At 38.8% G+C, this 20,938-nt stretch overlaps 1 protein-coding gene across 1 annotated transcript in view; it reads right to left on the bottom strand.

The window, feature by feature from the left end:
• The window catches only part of SI (sucrase-isomaltase), a 186,155-nt gene extending 179,289 nt beyond the window's left edge, over positions 1–6,866 (bottom strand). Inside the window, exon 1 of the mRNA XM_081954756.1 lies at positions 6,679–6,866. The gene's annotated coding sequence lies outside the window, so the exon portion shown is untranslated. The remainder of the gene's footprint in view (positions 1–6,678) is intronic.
• Between the last annotated feature and the right edge of the window lie 14,072 nt (positions 6,867–20,938).

The following is a 20,938-nucleotide window of genomic DNA, read 5'->3' as shown; positions in this document are numbered from 1 at the left end:
TGATATGGACTGTACACCGCCCCGAGTCCCTTTTGGGAGAGGGGGCGGTCTAGAAGTGCTAATTAAATTAAATTAAATTAAATTAAATTAAATTAAATTAAATTAAATTAAACTAGTAGACATACCAAATTCCAGCAATTGCTCTTTGTATGTTTTAGCTTCCAGGCCCCTAATCATATTTATTGCTCTTTTATTTCTAGAGCAGCAATGGCGAACCTTTTTTGGCTCACGTGCCATAAGTGGGGGGAGCGCAGGGGGGTCGTGTGCAGACGTGCCACACCCAAAATGCAATGTGCGACACCCCCCCAGCGCGCATGCATGCACTACATGCACGACCCCCCCCCCAATTTTTGCATGTTTTTTTTGCCCTCCCCAGGCTCCAAAGGCTTTATAGGAGCATGGGGAGGGCGAAAACAGCCTCCCCCGCCCCCCGGGAAGCCCTCCAGAGGGTTCAGGGACCTTCAGGAGGCTGTGGTCAGCAGCCACAATGACCCTCTGAGCAAAGCGGAAGTCACTTCCGGTTTGGTTGGAGCGTCGTTTTAAGCGCTCCGAAGGCTTCAGGGACCATCAAGAGGCTTCCCTGAAGCCTTTGGAGCACTTAAGACGACCCTCTGAGCAAACCGGAAGTCACTTCTGGTTTGGTCGGAGGGTCGTTTTGAGCGCTCCGAAGGCTTCAGGGACCATCAAGAGGCTTCCCTGAAGTCTTCGGAGCGCTCAAAACGACCCTCCGAGCAAACTGGAAATGCGTTCCTGAATTTCCGGTTTGCCCGTAGGGCTGGTTTTATGCACTCCCGAGGCTTCAGGGAAGCTCATGAAGCCTCCGGAGGGCCTCTGGGGGGCCAGGGGGGCTCTTTTCGCCCTCCCCAGGCTCCTATAAAGCCTCTGGAGCCTGGGGAGGGCGAAAAATGGCTTTAAAAAAGGGTAAACTCAGCTGGCCAGCGCCTGCATGCATGCTGGCCAGCTGACAGGGCAGCGCCTCGCGTGCCCTGACAAATGGCTCCGCGTGCCACCTGTGGCACGCATGCCATAGGTTTGCCATCACTGTTTTAGAGTGTCAACATCTTTTTTATATCGAGCTGATGAAAACTAGATACAATATTTCAAATATTATCTTACCAAGGCATTATAAGGTGGTATTAACGCTTCAAAAAATACAACGGAGGCTAGCGATAGTAATCTTTGTGATATTGGACAGAATCAAAACTTGGACTTTAAAGAAGCAGGATAGGAAGATCATTTTTGACACTTTTGAACTTTGGTGTTATAGAAGACTCCCGAGAAGATCATGAACAGGCCAGAAAACAAATTAATGGATCATTGAATAAATCTACTCAGAGTTCTTACTCAAGGCTCAAATTATCCTACTCTGGACACATTATGCAAAGACCTAACTTTATGGAAAATGCTTTATTGCTGGGAAAACTGAAAGGAGAGAAGAGAGGAAGAGGACAATCAATTGCAAGGTGGATGGACTCAATTAGAATGAAAGCACCTTTGGGAGACATGAAACAACAGCTCAAGAATAAATTGTCTTGGAGAAAAACTATCTATGTGGTCATTAGCAGTTGAGAACAATTTGATGGCACCTAGGCAATCCATTAAAAATATAAGCATGGAGAGAGAGACTTTTTTTAAAAAAAAAAGTTAGTTTTCTAGCCCTTGACTATTGTGATTTTGTGACTGAGTCATTGAATTTTAAATGTAATAAATAAATGATCAAATAACTGTGGGTAGCAACGGTCCAGACTGTCCACCTCCCACCACTTATATATTTTGCAATTAGTATTGGAAAGAGAAAGTGAAAATCTTTTCAACAGAAGGAAATTAAGCTTATGGGGTACCTGAAGCATTCTGAACAACTGAAATCTGCAATGTGAATATTTATCATTGCTTTCCTCTAGCATTATTTATATTAATAATAACATGTAAGCTGAAGTATAGTTTGCTGAAGAAAATAAACACATGTGGTAGAACATGTTCAGGGGAAGGAAAAAGAATATACATCTAGAGTGAAAGTGAAAAGATGAGTTAAGTGCTTTTAAAAGTCTGCATTGATTTATCATATTTGTACATATCCTCTAAATCATCCTGGCTCTTGGCAGCTTATAGCAAAATGAAATATAATAAAAAATATTGCCCTAGAAATATGAACAAACAATCCAAATATTACTCACCCTTCCCAAACTTGAAGAAATTGGGACCTTTGAAGAAATTCAGAACTTCATGGCAGCCGTGATATCCTTGGATCTGTTCCGTCATACTATTGGCTCAATTCATGTGACAATTGAGATCCAATAAGAGCTTAAACGTAACCCTGCTGAATCAGGCAAAAGACTATCGTAATTCAGCACCTTCTCAAAGTGGAGATGCTTTCAGATAGAAAGAAATTGGGGGGAAAATCTTTCCCCTACTGTTCCTTCACAACTATTTGTATTTCTAGGGATATTTCTTCAAGTCTAAAAATAACATTGAGGCTAATTATTTATAAATTGCTTAACATCCCCTTAACATTGAGGCCGTACTTCTTTTCCGGTAAGTTAGAAACAGATGGGATTCAATAATCATATTGTGACATGAACGATTTTTGACTCATATACATGTAACTCAACTTACAAATCATTCATTTAGTGACCATTTAGTTGTAAAGGCACTGAAAAAAGTAATGTATGACCATTTTCACATTTACAATCCCTGTGGTCATATCATCAAAATTTGGGCACTCGGCAATTAGCATGTATTTATAATGGTTGCAGCATCCCAGCAAAAAAGTCAATAGGGAATACAGATTCAATTCATTATTACTTGGCAGTCTACATTTAGTTTAGAATTGGCCAATGAAAAATTTTACTATTATTATTATTATTATTATTATTATTATTATTATTATTATTATTACTATTACTATTACTATTATTATTATTAATCTAATTTATATGCCGCACCCTCTCCACCAAGGGACTCGGGGCGGCGAGTATGAACTACAACCACTATTTTCTTTCATTCAAGAAACTTATCTAAATAGTGTAGAATTACTAAAATCTTGGGATCTGGCAGAAGAGGTATCACATGACCTACTTGTTTATCATAATTACATTTTATTAACTCTGTAATTATCATCCACAATCATTCCATCCCAGAAGATTATCCTTAGCATGAAAGGATGCGTGTTCATCAGTTGAATAAGAATTGGTTCGTCTTATGAGAACATTTTTCTTCTCAAAATGATTACTGTAAGACACAATTTCATTTGACAACAAGGCAGTTATCACCGTAAGACAAAAGGAAAAGGTTCCTCTCTCACATATGTGCCAATTGTTCCTGACTCTAGGGGGCAGTGCTCATCTCTTTTTCAAAGCCGAAGAAGCAGCGCTGTCCGAAGACATTCTCTGTGGTCATGTGGCCAGCATGACTAAATGCTGAAAGTGCATGGAGCTCTGTTACTTTCCCACCGAAAAGGTTCCTATTTTTCTACTTGCATTTTTATATGCTTTTGAACTGGTAGGTTGGCAGAAGCTAGAACAAGTAACGGGAGCTCACTCCGTTACACAGCACTAGGGATTTGAACCGCTGAACTGCCGACCTTCTGATCACAAGCTCAGCTTCTTAGTACCATATTTATTTATTATTTATTTATTTATTTATTTATTTATTTATTTATTTATTTATTTATTTGCGCTTATAGACCGCCCCCTCTCCCGAAAGGGACTCGGGGCGGTGTACAGTCCATATCAAAATACATCATAAATAACTATAAAATTTAAACAATTAAAATTATTAAGTGGATAGATACATAAATAAATAAGAGGAGGATAAAAAGATATACAGAACTGCACTGCTAAGTAAATAATTTAAAATGTACAGAATTTAAAACCCCAATATCCTATAAAATTAAGTTTAAAAGAACAATCCCCCTAAAAAAACAGTAAGAAATATATATGCCAGGAGGTAGACGTTAAAATTATGCCAGGCCAGCCAGTCGGAACAGGTGTGTCTTCAGTTTCTGCCGGAAGGAGCGGAAGTCCGAGGTGGTTCTAATGTCGGGGGGGAGGTCATTCCAGAGGATTGGGCCCATCACAGAGAAGGCCCTACTCCTTGGTGTCGCCCGTTGGCATTGCCTAGTGGACGGCACCAGGAGAAGCCCCTCCCTGTGAGAGCAAATTGGCCGCAGGGATGTGTGTGGGAGGATGCGATCCCGCAGGTAGCTAGGCCCTATGCCATGGAGCGCTTTAAAGATGGTGGTCAGAACCTTGAAACGCACCCGAACGACCACAGGTAGCCAGTGCAGCTCGCGCAGGAGCGGTGTTACGTGGGAGTACCTGGTACTCCCCATGACTGCCCGCATGGCTGCGTTCTGGACTAGCTGCAGTTTTCGGGCGCGTCCCAAGGGAAGCCCCATGTAGAGAGCATTACAGTAGTCCAGGCGAGACGTCACCAGTGCATGAGTGACCATGCGTAGGGCATCCCGGTCCAGAAGGGGGCGCAATTGGCGCACCAGGCGAACCCGGTGGAATGCCCCCCTTGCCACGGCTGCCACATGGTCGTCCATTGACAGCCGGGCATCTAGGAGGACACCCAAATTGCGCGCCCATTCCACAGGGGGCAGTTGTTCGCCCCCTATGGCCAGCGTTGGAGTCAGCTAGTACCATACAATTAGGCAAAATTATAATTCACCCTAAGAGATAAATACAGTTTTTCCAAATCACTAAGTATCTCTAGATACTGCCCAGAGTCACCTTGTAAGGGACATGTGTGGAACAAACAAACAAACAAACAAACAAACAAGTAAGTACTGTATTTTGGGGAGTATAAGACACAACTTTTTCTCCCCTAAAAGGGTGAAAATTTGTGTGTGTCTTATATACTGAATGTAGCCCCACCCACCTACCGGCCCCAACCCTTTGGCCTCTGCCTCCCAGCAATTTACTTCCTTGCAGAAAAAAGGGAAAATGGGGCTTGTGGATGCTGCAACAGGCTATAGCAATCCCTGCAGCCTGAAACAACTGATGATCAGAAGGCCCACTTAAACTGAAAGTGAAACTGTTTGCTCCACAAGGCAAATTATTGGGAGGCAGAAGCAGATTCTTTTTTCTTGGACTAATTAAGATGCTTGCTTTTGCTGCAAGAAGGTAAGTCAATAACTATAAATGCCTGTAGAATGTTCAAATTATTAGACTTATTTTTTAAAAACCGCTTTATTATTGTTCTAGACAGCTTAACAAAATTAAGATCATTTTAAAATAAATGCTTGATCTGAAGAGGCCCAGTGCCATTGCATCTTCTTTTAAATAGCAGAGAATAACTCTACTTCCAGAAAGCACATCAATTTTAACAGCATCTGTACAAGTATAGTCTGAAATGTAACACCACAAACAGTGTACATCGTCTGTATGGTTTGCTGTTTGTTGCAAGGAGGCAAATCGCTGGGAGGCAGAAGCAGATTTTTCCCCTTGTTTTCCTCCACAAAAGCTAGGTGTGTCTTATACTTTGGAGCGTCTTATACTCCGAAAAATACGCTAAGTAATCAAATAGATTAGCTATTTGGGTTTCAAGGGATTTTTTTTTCTTTGACAGCCAGGAGATCATTATACCAAGCACAAATCTACAATTTGTGCCCAATTATGCATTTGATGTTCTGTGCACAAAAAAAACCTGAAAGCAGCTTCTCTCCTGATGATTTTCTACATTTGTATTAGTTATTATGAGTGAGTTCAGATACCTTCAAGTACTGTTTAAATTTAGATAGCTATATTTTATACTTATATACAGTTGGAAACACTGACTTCCTCATGTAAGGTATATCAGTAGTATACCCTTAAGCTGTTCCTATTCTATGTTCAGATCACAGAACATTAATCAGCCACTTTACTAAAATTATGTGTGAACCAAGACATTTTAGCAACAGTTTGTAAGGTATTTTGCTCAGACTGAAGGCTATCACACTCTCCCACTTGACAATTCCTGCTCTGCTAGGCTTTCCTACTTTCCATGCCAGAAAAGCAATTGCCACTGACTTTGCTTTTTGAGGATGAGTGTTACTGGAAAATTGTATGTATGTAAAATACATTTATATAAAATAGAATAACATTATACCATAATAACATTTTATAACATTAAAGCTTCAAAGTGCAACAAAAATACAAAGGCAAAACAACCAGTTTATATTAAAAAGTTACATTTTCTTATTTCTGGAGGAAGGGAAAGGAAAGGAATCCACACATAGGTGATTCAGAGAAAATAAAAGCTCACATACTCTACATTATATGCACAGAAATATATAAAACATTCTTACTGGGTTTGAGCAGTATTTTTTGTGTTAATCTGCAGATGAACCTATTGCTGGAAAAATAAAGTGTGTGTGTGTGTGTGTGTGTGTGTGTGTGTGTGTGTGTGTTCTGGTCTCCCTCAAGTAGCCAATCAAAGTGCAAAGTTTAATCTTGAAGAAAGCAAAGAACAGCAGCACTCGAGTTAACAAAAGCAAGAAAATATACTTTGAAAGCAGGACAGGAAACTGCAGCCGCAGATCATATGTGAAGTCCAAACGCAGGGTGGTGTTGCCTGTTCTGGCCTTCTAGTTTCTAAATAAACCCTTTTAAAATTGTTATAGCTTCTAGGCTTCTCACATGTCCTGAAAGGGTGGGAATCCAGCAGTGCAGTTAACCCCACAGTTGGGAAACTCACCTTGAAGTTTAGTCATTGGAGATAGGCCATTTTCTTCTTCCCTGAGACCTTCACTTTCCTTGTTCTCCTCCTGAAATATATGCTTTGCTTGTAATCTTCCAACTACCTCTTCTTCCAAAACATTTGTCTGGGACTAAATAGTTGACAGAGGAATTTTATTCCACCTTCTAGTTAATCAGCCTACCACTGATTTAACTCTTACAGGAAGTCCTTCTTTTTTACAGCATGCACTTGGCATGTAGGGACATGCATCCCAACCAATAACATCATAGCCTCACCCAACTAGCCAAACTTACTTAAATGCATCACAAGCTTGCAAAATTGCCTTCCTGCTCTGAAGGAGGTTGATCTCCTATCCATTCATTGTTATGATCACACTATTTCCTCCTTTAAGGTTTAGACTACTAATAATATTTCTCTTTGCAGGGATGGAGGAACTAATAGGATGGTCTTCTCCTGCAATTAATGGCTCACACAATTTCCAGAAGGTCTGGAGAATTTTCCAGCTAGCATATTGGATCTTCTGTTGAAGTTGCTCTTAAATCGGGGTGGAATTGTACCGGTTCGGCCTGGTTCAGGCGAACTGGTAGCTCCAAAGATCAGCTGTGAGTGAACTGGTTCTCTCCGACCTTCAGATGGGCCCGCCTGCCCCTATCTATAGTCACCTATATTTCCTTGTTTTTTAGTCCAGTTGATAGGCGCGGCAGAGTGGATTGTCACACCTCAGTTGTTTTCCTGCGGGCTATGCATGCTCAGCAAACCACTTGTTAAACTGGTAAGATCTCACCCCTGTCTTAAACAGAACCTTGGACAATGGTACAAGCATGCCTCAGTTGCCTCCCACATTCTGCAGAGTCCATTCAGTTCCTTAGCACATATCCCAACTGAGGACAATGAGGAAAGTTGGAAGATGACTAAACATAAGTGGGGAAAATTTCATATCTCAGAACTTGCCCTTTTACCAATCAATTTTCATATGAGAAAGGCCATGAGCTTCAATGAACTCAACAAACTGTTGGTAAAAACCAGCCTTTATTTGCAAAGGTCTGCAAACCCCCATAATCTCTCTAATTGTGTGGATTATAATGCACATTCAATATGGCACCATTTTTAAGATGATTTGAAACTATATGGCAGCGATGGCGAACCTTTTTTGGCTCGCGTGCCACAAGTGGGGGGAGCGCAGGGAGGTCGTGTGCGGGCGTGCCGCACCCATAATGCAACGCACGACTGCTATATGGATTTCTTGATGTTTTCTTTTAAACCCATATTTGGAGAAAGGATTCCTGGCTACATTAGATGTAGTTACTTAATTTCAGATTATAAAAAGAAAGGGTCTGATGTTGCAGTTGAAAATGCAATATTGTAATTTTATAAAAGCACAAAAGCAGTAATTAACACATTCATGTAAATACTTTTGTTAATTTCCCCTGCTCCTTTTGCATACAACATGCCAAAATATTTGATTCATGTGACTTGAAGATCAATAGACATATTTACATTATTACAGAGTCTGTTGATCTTTTGGCTTAAATCAGAACTTCCTTAACTATGTCATCATTTCATTTTCATTTAATAAAGAGGAGAACCTACCTAATTACTGGCATAATTAATGCCACACACTGGTAGTTTACCAGTGAGATGCAGAGCTTAAGGCTTTGTCTAGGATATGGGAGTTCAAGTATAAAGCTATCTTCATCCACAAAAATATCCTGATTTTTTCTTTCATTTTAGTGTAGGGGGAAAGATATATTCTCAGCCTAATAACTAAAAGAGTCATTATTGTAGGTATAAAGTAAAGCTATTTTCATGCACATGATGCCTTAAGCTCCTGGGAAAAGTAGAATATAAATCTAAAAAAAAGTCAATACCTTTTCAAAAGTATCCAAGAAAGTTAGGATTTACAGAAAAGTTAAGGCAGCATCCTGGAATGATTAAGTACAGGATGTGGGGAAATTAAGAAGAATAACATTTGCCTCTCTTATTCCTTCTTTAAAAAAATCCAGATCATTGCTAACATAACTGCATCTGTAGAGTTTTGGAAAGATACCACAATTTTATCTGAATTTATTCTTCTGGCTCTGTCTTGCTGTGATGTCTTTACTAGCTTATAAATGCAGATGAAATATTGTTAAAATGATAGTAATATATTATAGAGAAATAGTGCAAAGAATATCAGTATAATGAAATGGAGAATGACTTAAGCAGCATTTTTCCTTTTCCAGTATATAGATCTATGAGTAATATTAATGATCATATTGCAGTATAAATTAGATTGTTGCTTGTGTGGTAATGAAGCAAAATAAAAATCAGTTAAATCCAACTTATAACCCCAACATATACTGTAAGTTCAATTTAAATGTGTCTCTGGCCATTCGTTGCTATTCATAACACAGGATATACTAATTATTGAAACAACTGCTATTCAGCTAGCAAGAGGAAACGTTAGGAAAAAAGTAACAAAAGGAAACAGAAAAGGAAAAGAGAAAAAAACTATGGCCTTTATAAAGTATATTCCCTGGGTAAGAAAGGAAAAAAGTAAGATAGGCTTGTGATGCTTATATATCTTTGTTTATAGTTATGTCAGTCAGCACCAACAGCATGCATCTTACATCCTTGACTAAAGTCAAAGATATCATTAAACTATTTTTTTTTCAATAAAAAAATGCACTGACATACTATGATATCAGAAGCCATGTTGGCAAAAAAATAAAAATTCAAGAAACGTCAGCACAGTATCATTGTATAAATAATTGAGAATTGTTTTTTCTATCAGTCATTCTTCCAAGGTCACCAGAAAACTAAATGGCTTTCTTTGAGAAAAATTGGGAAATGTAATTTTGGAAAACTGAGCAGGTGATTATAATTGCTGGCCCTGGTTGGTTTTGAAAGTTAAGCACCATCATGTTGTTTGGCATTTGGACTGAGGCTTTTAATGTAGTCTGGATATTGAAAACTATCCTCAAAACCCATGTTTCTGCACTTTCTAAGAAAACTATACGGACATGGGGGTAAAGTCACACAGTATGTACAAGAAAGTACAAGAAATAATTCTAATCTGAAGGATGCATGCCAACTTTATTTGAATTTTAGTGCTACTTATCCAGTTAGTATTTTCCAATCTACTTTGTCATCCAAAACAAAACTGTAGCTCAGGGATCCTCAAACTACGGTCCGGGGCCGGATATGGCATGCCAAAACAATTAATCTGGCCTGCAAGGGACCACAAGGATGCCCCACCCACATCACTCCACCTACCTATCGTCCCCCTCCCACCTTCTGGAGGCCGAGGAGGCAAAAACGAGACATGTTTTTGCCTCAGAAGGCCAAAAACTGGCCTGTTTTGGATGGCAGAGTGGTTCTGGAGGCCGAAGGGGTTAAAAATGGGCCCACTTTTTGCTTCCTCAGCCTCCAGAGAGAGGGAGGGAGAGAGACAGAGACGCACACACACACCAAGGCAGCTGCATCCCTTTACTAGCTCTGCTTTCCATCCGCATAACAAAGTTTAATCTTTGTGTATTGTTTAATGGATTACTAAATTGGCCATGCCCATACAATAACATGACCACTTAACCACACCCACCCAGTCACATGACCACCTACCCACACCCAGCCAGCCAGTCCAACCCCCAATAGTCTGAGGGACCATGAATTGGTCCCCTGTTTAAAATGTTGAAATGGACCCCTGCTGTACCTTCTTTACAAGACTCTTCAGCACCGAATTACATTCTTGACTTCAGCACCCAAACACAGACATAAAGAAATTAGGACTGGGACAATGAAAATTTGAAAGAAATAGACATTTCTTCCTTTTAATGGCAAGGACGTTTTTAAAAGAAATAAATTTCTTTAAATTTCTTCCTAATAATGACAAGGTGCTTTTTTAAAGAAATAAATAAACAGGGAACTAAAACTGAGGCTCAGAAGCATTGTAAAGTTATAGACTGAGCATGAGGTCTTCAAAACATCAGTAATTCCATCAGTCTTAATTACATGGTAAATCAGCTCAGCAGGGAAAGAGTAAGGGAGGCGTATAAAACGTGACTGAATCTGGGAGAGAAAGCAAATGATAAGCAAGTGAATAAAAGCAGCAATTTATTGATTTTATCTGATCCATCTTGAACTGGATAGAAAAGTTGGTTGTAATAAAGATTTGGAGCAAAATCCAATTTTACCTGAGATAAATTAAAAGTCATCTGGTAATTTTAAGGGGGAAAAATGGTCAAAATGCACACATTGATTTCTTTTCATTTCTGATAATAAGCTTGAATTGATAAAAATTGTTTTTAATGAATGTGTTTGAAGAACATTCAGCAAATCAAGACATTTGCGTGGATTCATTAACTACAACTGTAGAGGGTAAGCTAATGAAAAGAGTTTAAAACTACGGCAGTCTAACACAATTAATTAAATTCATTAAGGATGTAGCATGTATACTATTGATTCTAAAATGCATCATGATGAGAGACAATGTATGTTAATTTGGGGGTCCCTGTTAACCTTGTTTTAATTGTCTCACTTTTGCAGATAACGGAGCGTAAAACTAAAAGTTACATGAGAATGTTAGACCCTTTCAGAGACTGGCAGAATCTAATTTAGAATATAAGGCTCAGGTCACTTGCAAGCTGTTAGGGACTAAGCTTTAGAATAAAGACATTGCAAGGTCCCAATGCATTTTCTAGGAGAACAAAAGAAAATTGTAATAAAAGGAGAACAATAAACACAATAAACTATGTCCGCCGTTCCCTATTTCATCCTAGCTCGTATTCTTAGGTACAAGAAAAAAGAATTGAACTCTAAGTGATGGGGGGGAAAGCACAATCCCACATTTCATTAGTGGTCATATTGGTAATATTCTACTATTCTAATTTTATTTTTAGAACAAAAGATACGGCAATCAGATATCCCTCAATGGTTCAGGTTACTTAATCTGACATTTTTAAAATGTATTGGAGTGTTGAATGTCCCACCCAATGTAAACATGTTATCACAGCACTTGGGAAAGATTGATGTCATCTATCCATAATGTTGCTGTCTATTAGAATGATATATAGAAACCACTTTCTCTTAAGCTTGCAAATGTCACAGTAGATCCATTTTTACACAGTGTATTTTTTCAGTTACATTGAAAAACTTTTAGTTAAGTTGTATATAATCAACGTAGCGTATATGTTATACGTTTGCAAAGTGCAAAGGTCCATGAGCAAAATTCCCATTGGATGGTGTAAACTCCAAAGAATAAATTTGGATACCCACATTTGATGATTCTCCATAGGATAAAATGTGATGCCTTCTGATGGCTAAAATCTATCATGTGATGCCTTCTGATAGCTAGCCTAACATCTGATGTTAGCCGTGTCCAAAATGCACTACCTTGAAATGGAATGGTTTCTTTGGTCCCTCACTCAACTGAATAGTTTGTCCTCATTCTCAATAGAGTTCTTCTTATCACACATAGTTTGGTGGGTTTCTATTAAACCCACCACATGGCACAACTACATGGCACAAGGATTTTTTTAAAGTAGCTTTTTACTAACTCTGCTTCTGGCGTTTTGTCAGCCCATATATTATATTGCATAACTGCATCAGGTTCTCAATGACAAATATTGCAAATTAGATTCTGAGGGAAATAGGATGACCTAACAGCAGATCTTGTAACCAGTTGAAATCTCAGCATTAGCTGAGTCAGTCCTGTATGTTCATTTGTACAATAAAACAATAGCCTGAAAAGTGAAGAACTAGAGAGAACCTCCTTCCTTCGATAATCATGTTTACATTAGAAGGAAGGTGATAGTTATTCAGTGATTCCTTTTTCAGGAAAGCCTTAAAATGATGAACAAAAAAAAATGATTAATCAAAAATCCATTCTAGCATTGGTGCTAGTTTTTCTATGACTGATCATTACTGTAAAGAAAAAAAAAACCCACACAATAAACTATAGCACTAGAAATTTCAAAGTGCTAATGCTCAAACACTAGAGGCAAGTATGAATACCTGCTTTGTGTAGCTAACAAAACTAGAAAAGAAATTATACAGTCTAATCAGGAACATGTACAAACAGCAGCCCTGGTTTCAAATGTACCGTAGTTTGATTCACAGAAGGAATTCATTACCGGTGATTATAGGAGAGATATTTTCTAGCAAGGCAGTCTTTTCAATTTTCTCAATAGACACACTCATGTTATTTTCATACAATATTCTGAGGGCTATATTGTATAGTGGACTATTGTAGGGTTTTAAAAACGTTTCACCAGATTGAAGCAGAGGTAGGTTGCTCCCAGTTTGGCCCAGTTCAACCGAACCAGTAGTGGAATTTAGGTCTGGGTCGCAGAACGGCAGTGACCCAGGCCTGCAATGCCCCTGAACTGGTTCCCTCGCCACCGCTGGGCTGCCACCATTTTGTTTTTTAGTGATTGCGCCTGCGCAGTTCATTATAAATTATTCTGCGCATGAACAAAAAACAATTTACACTGAACAGTGCACGTACGTGCAGTGCATCTGGCATCCAATGGTAAAACCAGCAGCAACCTACCCCTGGATTGAAAGAATTGCAAATTATGCTGTATATTGCCACTTTTGCCTTTAGTAACTGATTAGCAGATTTTTGTATTGTTGCAAAAAAAAAAAAAAATCCCGATCAAACAATGTTTAGTCACTGCATGCGCTAATTAAATTTGACTGTTGACATTGTTGGTGGGATAAGTCTCTAATGTGAGGCTTCTCCATTCCATGTAGCCATACTTATATAGTTTGTTGTCTGCAGAGCCCTCTATCTCTTACACTTTTGTTTAGAATTTTAAGTTTAAAATTTAACTTTAAATGGAAACCTGGCATATTTCAAAATAAAATATCAGGTTCCAGCAATCTTTATTTCCAAGCTTCAGGGCTTTATTGGAATTTTTGGAAAATTAAAGTCATGGCATCTTTGCTGTAGTCTTTTACTTAGAAATATGCATATTTCATGAAGAAAAGAAGAGAAAGCAATGGAAAGATAAGTTCCTAAAAAGGAAATTCTGGAAAAAGAAGAGATGTGTGTTTTGAAAGAAATGACTACATTGACTTTGGTGTTTTGCAAGCTTATAACCATACTTGAGCCCAAAATTTATGTTGCTAAGTGAGATATTTGTTAAGTGAGTTTTGCCCCCTTTTACAACTTTTCTTGCCACAATTGTTAAGTGAACCATTGCAGTCATTAAGTTAGCAGCCAGGTTGTTAAGTGAATCTGGCTTTCCCATTGACTTTGCTTGTCAGAAGGTTACAAAAGTTGATCATATGGACACTGTAACCATCATAAATGTGAGTCAGTTGCCAAGCATCTGAATTCTGATCATATGACCAGGAGGATACTGCAATGGTCCTAAGTGTGCAAAATGGCCTTAAGTCACTTTTTTCAGTGTCTTTTTAACTTTAAATGGTCACCAAAATGCCTGTTAAGTTGAGTTCTACCTGTATTTTGTGATTAAAATGTCAGCCATGACAATCGTTTTATTAGAATACACTCATGTTTCAAAAATTTCTAAAGTTCCCAAAGGATTTATAGTACAGCATTATTTTCCATTGCTAAATAATTATATTGCTGCTAAAAGTATATATATTAACAAATATTTTGGTAGTTGCTTTTTCCAATAGCATTGTGAAATAGTAAACCCGTTGAATTTAACAAATCATTTAAAACTATGTAAGTTTTATGAATTATCTAAATTGAGCATTTCAGTATGACAATATGGTCCATTATGCATAGTCTCTAGACTATAATCAAATCAGTGTGTGTGTGTGTGTGTGTGTGTGTGTGTGTGTGTACATACACACACTCACACACACACTCACAAACAAAACAATAGAAATTTTGCAGTCGTCGTGACTCTTCAATAAAAACATTTTCTTAGGCTACTATTTTCCAACTCATTCTCTTATATAAAACTGTTTTGGCTTTGTTTCAATCTTTACGCAGACTTCTATTATTTTTTGATCACAATGATTTGTTAAATAGGAATCTACGGAGAATTTATGGTGTAAAGTTGAATATGTCAAACATACGTTGCTGATTAAAAAGTATGCAAAATTCATTTTCTGCTTGTCATCAATATTGAACTTCCATTTTCATGTGTGACCCCATGTATTCTGCTGGGGATGCTGATAATTGTATCACCTTGCTATATGTATGCAAATTTATGTTTCTAAACAAGAGAAAACACTTTGGCTAAAAGCATGTAAACTAACTAAGCAGCTGAAGTTGAGGTAGATGATTTCTTCACTCGGGCCATGAATAATATTGATGTGGAAAGGTGATCTAGATTCATTTGTATGTGGCTCACATCATGAAGTCCCATATTTAGTCCTTTCTACAGAAGGGGCAACAAGATATGGTCAGAAAAATTAAGTATGGTCATATCACAGTAAGGTCAAGTTTTTGCCTGTTCTTTATGCAGAGCACGTTTTTTAAAAAGGATTTTTTTTTAAAAAAAAGCAGGAAATCAGTCTAAGAAATGGGGGCAAGAATTAAAAATTGATTTAACATTGTTTTCCTGGACTGTCAGCACCTCAAGGTAGATCAGGTCAAAAAACATATTCCACAAGGTGACCAGAACTATATTTCATTGAGGAAGGCTATAGTATCTTATAAATCTGATGGGAGTTCTTTTCCTTCTTTTTAATACCCTAGTGAGTTGGGAGGAGGGACATTCTAAATCATTTCTTAAATCTTTTTTTTCCTCTATATCCTAATAAGAAATGCTTCTGTCCTTGTGTTTACATAAAACTCTGAATATTTGCTTCAAGCTGTCTCCCTGCATGGATAGATAGTCCATCCAGGAACATGTTTATTTGAAGTCTGTCTTTGTAAATGAGTAGCCCATTGACACAAACCCCCAACATGATGTCCACACCTTCAGAATCCTTAGCATGATGTAAATCCACTCCATACATGGACAGCTGCTTGGCATTTTCTATGAATTGGGAATCTGCTTGTGCTGGAGTCAAACTCCTTTGTGTCTTGTGTAATTCTACTACTTTATTGTTGTTTTTAAACCTTCAAATCTCTAACCTAACTTGGAAATATTTCTACTGTCTCATCTGGCACTTCCCTTGGATCGTTGGATGAATTAACTATGTTTTATATATGTGTTAAGCAGCATTCAGATCTTTCAGTCTAATCCTAGAACAAAAATGCCCTAGCATTGTTTTCTTGAGTTGTCTAACCTCGTGTGAATAGAATTAGTACAGGATCCAATCTGGGTCGGTCACTAGGACAATAGTCTTTAGTCTTCCAAACTTTTGGACTCATGCTGGAGCCTATCTTCAAGGATCTTCTCTGCAGTAGAATGTGCTACCACATTCTGCTAGAAAGAAGTTCCCCGAGAATGGGTTCCAGCATGAATCTGAAAGCTCAGAGGACTAAACCTCTGGTCCCGGTAACCAACCCAGGTTGGATCCTTTAATATTATGCTGGGACACATATATTTGACTTTATTTGTGAGAATCAGTACAGTACTATGCCACTGATGCCTGACTAGATAATTCTCCAGAATATCCTAGTTGACAATACTGAAATCTTGAAAGTCCTGAAGCATGGAAAGGATTATATTCCTCTGTGCTATTCCTGGTAAAGTTTCCCACAAGTTGATAAAAGTATTTTAAGTGCCAAAACAAATGATCTAAATAATCCATATCCTTCAATGATGGCTAGATCTAATTAGCTATTATGTTCTTGAACATATGTTCTTGAGATTAGACAATGATTTGTCTGAAGTGGTGTAGGTTTCCTGCCTAAGCGGGGGGTTGGACTTGAAGATCTACAAGGTCCTTTCCAATTCTGTTATTCTATTTCTATATTGTCCCAAATCATCCTAACCAACTTGTAAATGTGGTCCAATCACCATGAGATTAATTAAAGGATTGTGCTTGATTTGAGAAATTCACAATAACTTCTGAATGACAGGCAACCAAGGACATTTGATTGGAATACCTTTTCCATGAGAGTGAAGGAAATCCCTATGTAATAATGCTAAGAAGGAAAATGCACACAAACATACACAGTGGAATGCTTAATTCCTTTTCAAGAATGTATCTGGTCTTTAACTTGAATATTAATATAATGATATTGTTCCTCTGGTCATGGCGAATTAATCTTTTGGATACAGTTTTCTACATCAAATAGCAACCCATCAAAATCAGTGATGTTATTTCAAAATGAGTTATCCTCAGTGGGAGCCTAATGGAAAAGATGTCCTCCATGAAGGATGAAAATGGGAGCAGGTGTGAAATTTTCTCGTACCTGGGAGAATTTATTTATTCCAAAAAACAGCTGCCTTTACTAAAAAGTCAGTCTCATCAGAAAGTGAGAAGGTATTTTCCTGATACAATTAAAGGAGGGTGAATTTAATGGAAAACCAATTTTCTGTGTAACACTAATGTCTTGGGAAGGTCTCTGAGGTTTATTTATTTATTTATGGCTTCTGGACATCTACTTTCCATCAATCTATTTTATTTTTTATAGATATTAGAATGAAAATTACCCAAAATATAGCCACACTGGAGGTTGCCATGGCAATAGAAGAGGGGAAATGAATTATACAACATGTAGCAAATGGTTCTTATTCAGACTCTACATGTGTAAAACTGCACAGCTGGGGAGAATTTCAGTTTTTCCATTTACCAATATAAACAGGGAAATGGAAGGAGTAAAACTGTGTAGAAACAGACTACTTTACAGGAAGCATGTTATCCCTTATGTCCCTACGGATGGTAAATTAAAGCACTTGAGAGCTTTCACACCATGTACTTAACTGGCTCTGTTAAAGATCTAATAGATATATTTGTACAACATTATATGTTATACTAACTTCAGGCTTAGGTATGAAGGTTGGGCAAAGCCAGCTTGTTGTGTTAGTTTAAGGTTTTAAGATATTGTTTGTACTAAAAGTATTTGTCTTTTTGAAAATACCTATTAGAATCTATTACTTTTTCCTGAATGTCAATGGAGATTCTCAATAATCCAGGTCCTGGTTAGGAAGTTGGGAATAGAGATGGCCTGCAGCAAATGAAATTAGATAACTCCTGGGGCATTCATTAACCAGGCTTAGGAATAGGGACAACTAGAGACCAATAGAACAAATTGAAGAAGTATTACTACAATGCTTATTAGATGACATTTCTTTTTATCTCGCCTTCTCCTTTATTGAAAATGTATAAAGCTTTCTTAATCCTTTGTTCTTGGCATTTAGACCAGGAGCCCTTTTCCTTGGGATACCCCAATAAAAAGCAATCAGAAAACCTGTACCTCGGGTCTGGCGTCCTTTATTGGCCTCGGCAGCAGGCTCAGACACAAATTGGGGGTGACAATAATCCCCAATGTTTGCTTTTCCAAAAAGCAACTGGACTTTCTTGATATTTTTTTCCCTTGAAAATGTTTCGCTTCTCATCCAAGAAGCTTCTTCATGTTTTTTTTTCAACAAAAAATAAACAAAGTCCTGCTCCTTTTTTGGAAAAGCAACTTTGGCACAAGAGAAATTCAAATTTCAATTGCTAGAACGATTACATCCAGGTGTACTACAACACTAATCAGAGATTGTCACAGTTCTTGGTTAACTTTACTAACTCCTAAAGGATAGTCAAGGTGCCCAAAAACTGAAGGAGAACACATGTCATCCAGGGGTGGGCTTCAACAATCTTAGCAAGGGGTCCTCTGCCTGGTTGCTGGGTGGATATGGCCATGGTGGATGTGGCCTAGTCGGCCTCCTGCACCATAGGGGGGGGGGTTGCCCTCCCCAGGCTCCGGAGGCTTTCTTCAAACCTCCGGGAGAATGAAAATGGCCTCCCCAGGCTCCATACCCCCCGTGGAAAAGGGCCCATTTCCTGCCTTCCCAAACTTCCAGTAGGCCAGTTTTCACCTTCCCTGAGCATCCACGAATGCCCTGCACTTACCTGCATCCAAAACGGGCCCTGGAGACTCCTGGGAGGGAAGGGTTGTGCGGTGCCCGCCAGGAGTGGGGGGTTCTCTGAACTGCACAGAATCTTAGCTAGAGGTTCTCCTGAACCCCTGCAGATCCCCGGGCAGCCCACCCCTGATGCCATCCCCATCTAAAAAAGAATGGAAGAAAGAAGACCAGAAAAAGAATTGTCCTGCCAGTTTGATAGTTGTAAAGGAAAGGTCTGTAATAGATAATCAAACAGCATATTTGTCATGTTACCATGTTTCCCTGAAAATAAGACAGGGTCTTATTTTCTTTTGACCCCTGGAATAAGCACTTGGCCTTATTTTCAGAGAGGTCTTTATTATTTTTGAGGTGCAGCAGGCAGCGGATGTGGTCACCTCATGGCTGCCTTTGTGTTGCAATATTTTCAGGGAGGGCTTATCTTCAGGAAGGGCTTATTTTCAGGGGAGGGGTTATTTTCAGGCGAGGGGTTATTTTAGCCCATGCACTCAAAAACCTGATTGGGCTTATTATCTGGGGAGGTCATATTTTCAGGGAAACAGGATAACAGGAATCAGCAGGAGCTTGTCACAAACCAATCATCTCAGACTCATCTTTGATCATTATTTGCTTTCAAGGCATGCTATAGATACAGTATACCTGGGCCTCAGCAGAACAGACTGCCCCATGATATTCTTCTTAATAGCGTGATATAATAGGACTCAAAGGTACCACTGCTAGATAGATTCAATGATTCTGATGGTTCATCTTGGAACAGAATACTGTGTGAACGACGTTTATTTTCTTTCATTCTGGGGGGAAATGCATATACAGTGAACTTATTTCATTCTGTATCCTTGAACAAATGTATGAACAGACCTTCAGTTATCCTTTGAATTTGCACTGTCCCACATTTTATGCTACAGCTTTGCAAGAGGGAAACCAAGAGAGATAATGAGGAAAGTTAACAAGGACATATGAAAATAGAGAGTGTGCATTATATTATAGAAAAGTACTGAAAAGAAAGACATATTTGAAAATCTGTTCATTGTATAAATATGCATATGTTAAGCAGTATACGTATAATATGCACAATTTCTATGCTTATAATTTTTGAAATATAAATAGCAAGCTGATGTAGGAAATAAGATTTTTGTTTCTTGCTTTTTTTAATTATCTGTTTTAAAAGCAGTGTTTTAATATAGCAATTCTAGTAATTTGAGGTTTTATGCTGATATACAATTCTGAATGAACTACAAAACAATGAGTGATGTTTTTGCAACAAAAAGGCTATACAGGTAGTCCTTGACTTATAACCACTATTAAGCCCAGAATTCATGCTGCTAAGTGAGAAAGTGAGTTTTGCCCCATTTTATAACTTTACTTGCCACATATGTTAAGTGAATCACTGCAATTGTTAAATTAGTAACGCCGTTGTTAAGTGAATCTGGCTTCCCCATTGACTTAGCTTGTCAGAAGGTCACAAAAGGGGATCAAGTTCAGCTAAGGTTCACACCAGTGACGTGCAGTCAGGTGAGGCAAGTGAGGCACAGCCTCACCCGCTCTCATCATGAAAAGAAAAGAAAATGTAGAAGGAAAAAGCTGAGCTAGTTGCTGCCTCACCATGGATGACTCTGCTTAACTGTTAAAAAAAGCCTCTAAAAAGCGCCCTCTACTATGAAGCAGGAGAACTGCATGCCTTCTCTAGTCTGACTTAAGGCGTTTTATGATCACTCGAGCAGTTAAGCAAGGGTTAAAAGCCTAAAAATTCCTGATGTAGGTGAGGCACGCAGTTCTCCTGCCTCATAGTAGAGGGCACTTTTTTAGAGGCTTTTTTAAACAGTTAAGCAGAGTCATCCACGGAAGCCAGGCAAAGAGCCATGCTGTAGCACACACACTTTCCCCCAGCCTCTTTCTTTTGGAAGGCTTGGATCGGCTCCCCTCTGGCTTCTCTGCCTCTCCTATCACCCCAGGCTGCCAGCAGGGGTGGGCTTTATTGCATTCCAGGCATTTCCCACCCAGACAGCAGGCTGCATTTGCAATGGTGGAGGTGTTTGGGGAAGGCAGCAGGGGAATGGGGGTGGGGGTGGCAGAGGAGCTTCTTTCAAGCCACTGGAAAAGATATCCAATTCAACTTTTGTGTGTGTGTGTGTTTGTTTGTTTGAGAGTGAGTGAGAGAGGGAAGGGGGTAGGAGAGATAGTCCAATCCAACTTCTCTCTCTGTGTGTATGTGTGTGTGCTTGAGAGAGGGGGAGGAAGGGAGAGAGGGAGGAAGGAGGGGAAGGGAGAAGAAAAAGAAAATAAAAAAAGGAAACTTATTTCGCAAAGGAGAAAAACAATGCTGTCAT

Source organism: Natrix helvetica (genome assembly GCF_964273705.1).
Source record: "Natrix helvetica genome assembly, chromosome: 5".
NCBI lineage: Eukaryota > Metazoa > Chordata > Lepidosauria > Squamata > Natricidae > Natrix > Natrix helvetica.
Note: the sequence above shows the minus strand (reverse complement) of the source record. Positions and strands in the feature narration are given on the sequence as shown.